We start from the raw sequence: 3,681 nt of genomic DNA on the forward strand, positions 1-3,681 counted from the left end.
TCGCCTCTTGTAGTCTTTAGGAAATTAAATTTTCTTCTGTATCTCAATGTTTCCTTTCTCAAGTTCGTCTCGCATCCGGTCGCCTCTTCTTCGTCGCTGATGATTTGTTTAAACCAAAAAAATGCTCAACTGGGAGTGTAGAATTAAAGTGGCAAATGTCTGCATGCAACGTTTATGCAGTATGTATCCCTATTTACACACCTTAAGATGACGGATGATTTTTTACTTAACGGATAATTTTTCCACTGAAAATTTTGTTGATTTTTTCTTTTTTAATTTTTTAACGAAATATATGCACAATCGAAGGGGTCGAATAGAGTTACGAGTCTAAGTTACGAAAATCCAACTATGTTTAGATATCAAGCGCTGTTTTGGATATATATCTTCCTTATTTTCCTCTAGCTTTGATATTTTCTTTCCCCGTTACAGTCATGTCTTGCATGACGGTTTTAACGACATCTCCGTTTTGGAGTTTTCGTTGTTGTCGTTCCTCTCATAACGGACACCCATTAAAAGTACCGAGATTCGCTAACTTTCCTTTCCTCCTGTCAATATTATTTTGCAACTTCTGGTGCCATCTTTATGGCCCAGAGCCCATGAATCCTTCGTAAAGAATAGTGACCCGGACAAATGCTTTGGGACGAAATAATAATAATTCTTATAAATTGTCTTCAAAATGTTGTTTGTTGTTGTTACGGTCGGGCTTAGCGCCCTTAGGGACGTCCAAGTGACGCGGTAATAGCCGCCTAGTTTCTTGATCGACTGAAACATACTGAAATTAAAGCATTATGCAATTACACTGTCAAATTACTCCTCGGGATGGTTAATGGGTCCCAGTCTTTTAAAAAAGGTTTTTTTACAAACTGGCCTCAATCGCCATAAGAAGCCTCTTTCTAAGTCACTATCCAGATCTACTTCTTCTATAACAGGTGGCGGCGACGGTGGTGGCTCCTCATCCTCAAGCCAAGATTTCAAAAATTTTAAAAAAAGCCGAATCCGCACACTTTAAACATAAAGCGATTCTTCGCATTTAAAGTCCGATTTCGCCCACTTTAAATGTAAAGCGTTTTTGGATTTAAATACCCGATTTCCTTACTTATTATTTAGTGTTTTTGATTTTAGGCCCGATTCCTACTCGATCCATCTCCGGGGAACGGTTTATCGTCCTTCTTAGCCGTGAAATACTGCTGCTGTTTCAATATTTGTGGAAGCCGATCTGGGATCGCTGCGAAAATAAAATTAACTTTCCCCTCGTAGCCACCCCGATCAACTTCCTCATTGTACATTTTGTACAAGACTCTATCCGTTGATTTGTATGTCCTCGCACACATATTCGTGAAATGCGCCAAGTCATACAAAATCGGAATTGCTGTCTCCGTAAGGTGGACCTAACGGCTTTGCTAGATCCACCGTTGTCCATGACATAAGCCAAAAGAAGCTCATGGACATTCGCCCTCTTGGCGCATCTGTCTATGTACTCCATGAGGTCTGCAATCATGGTTGCAGAGGCAGCCACCAGACCCGCGAAAACCACTATCAGTTTTGTGGAGGACTGGTCATGGTCCTGGTCCTGGTCCGTCTGTGTTTGAGAAATATTATTGGTTTTGTTAGCAAAGCACAGTAGGGCAAAATTAGCTCAGCCTGATCCTCCTCGCAAATTATATTATAATTTCCGAGCGATCTTTAGCAACATTTGATACATCGAAAATCTCCAGATTGGTTATCTGGGCAAAAGAGTTGTCGGTAATGTTTGCCATTGCTTGGAAAAAAATTGCCGAAAAATCGCTATCGGTTGCTCAATGATTGCTGGAGTGACCGATTAGACAGGGCGTCGTTCCTTCCTTGCCACAAACGAATCCCCTTCCTCTCTATCTCTCACGTGCGCGCAGGAAACGCGCATGTGCGACCCGTTTCGAAGTTCGAAAACAGCGAAGTGCGCTCGTAAAACATTTACCCCTCACGGTGTTCACAAATACATTGACGCATTTTCGCCGGACAGGTTCACTCACACGCATGTAGAGAGGATGCTGTGTGCCGCCAACTTTCAATTCGGTATGGCTCGGGCCCACTTGCTTCATCTGGCTTGGTTTTAAAATATGGGGGTCCAACCTACCATGGGTAATGTCTATTAAATGATTTATAATTCCTGTCTGAATTTTTTCGCATTCATCTACCATGAAACTCAGTTGCCTTACAATCATGAAAAACTGGAAGGATTCTCTATATACGTAATAGCTTTCTTTTAGTTGCGAAAGTTATCATTTATTTCTATTTTCAGTTGAACATCCAGGGACAACAAGGAAATGAAGTGATTGTGATGAATCCCCATGTTGTGCCAACTGGGCAGAACGCACAGTGCGCCAAAGCAGAACAACCGCCGATGGAGGATTTCTTGGCCGAAGCCGAGGTACAACAAACGCCGATGAAGGAGATAGTCCAGCAACACCATCGCATTGAACTGGAGAACATTTTTAAGAAGCTGCACATAGATACAAGGCTACACTGCTGCTTTTGTGGTGCGCTCAGCTTAAAAAAGGGCCGCTTGCAACGCCTATAATTGTGTTGCAAGCGGATCAGAAGTGGAGTGGAACTACTGACATGCCAACGATGTCAAATTTTTAAATCCACGCGAATTCAAGGCATAAAAATCCACCAAAAGAGTCCTGTGAACGCTTTTCAGTACTGCTGATGGCCAAAAATGCAGTACTGAAAGGCGGAAAGGAGATGAACTTCGCGTCGTCCATGGCCAACTGCATTGACCTCCATGGTGTTCCTCTCCACCGAACGCCACAAATAATAAAAACCTGCAAGTACGCCAGAAATGCTGAATTGGGAATTGCCAACTCCGAATTCAGCGAATAAAGGCTGTGTTCGGGTGGTGGGTCATCTCAACTTTACGTCAACTTGAGTCGTAATGATAAATTTAACCATTTTATCAAATTTGAAATGAATTCGAATTATGCGAATTTTTAACCACTTGTCTTTAAAACAAATCAAGTTAATTCTAACTAAGCTGTTCCCATTTTAAAGACTTTAATCAAAAGATAACTCAAAGTTAAGTATTCGCTAAACAAAACTATTTTTTGTTTGATTGTGTTAAATAAGGTAAGGCACCTAAGAAAAATCACTTAATTATTTAATAAATGGTCTGTTATTTAGAATATATTTACTTTCACAAAGTGTAATTTCTTAATTTTGTTTCACAGTTGTATCAATTATTCCGAGAGTTTAACATCCATCGATCTTTAGCAACATTTGACATCCTCCATATGAGTTGGCATCCGTTTCCCGGAAACGAGTCTGGCATTACCGCGTTCTGGCGTTTTTTAAATCTAAAGGCCAAATTTGCTCGCTTAAAATTTAACCCGTTTTTTGCATTTAAAGGTTCTCCAAATTTAGCCGCATTGGGTGGATGACATACATCTGCTTTAATTTCCCCGAGTTAACTTTTTCTTTTTTTCCATTAAACCAGGGGTAGGCACGCATACAATCAAAAATGATACTTTGCATTTGTGTGTGTGACAACAAACTATATATAAAACGTTTTCCTGCTTTACACTAAAATAACTGTTTAGCTAAAATAATTAGATCAAAATGTTCGAAAAAATGTTGAATGCATTATAGTTAGGTCATAAAGGTAATGTAAAACTATTATTTAATGCGTTATAAACAGCTTTAAAG

The sequence above is a fragment of the Drosophila willistoni genome (assembly GCF_018902025.1).
Source record: "Drosophila willistoni isolate 14030-0811.24 chromosome 2R unlocalized genomic scaffold, UCI_dwil_1.1 Seg167, whole genome shotgun sequence".
Classification (NCBI taxonomy): domain Eukaryota; kingdom Metazoa; phylum Arthropoda; class Insecta; order Diptera; family Drosophilidae; genus Drosophila; species Drosophila willistoni.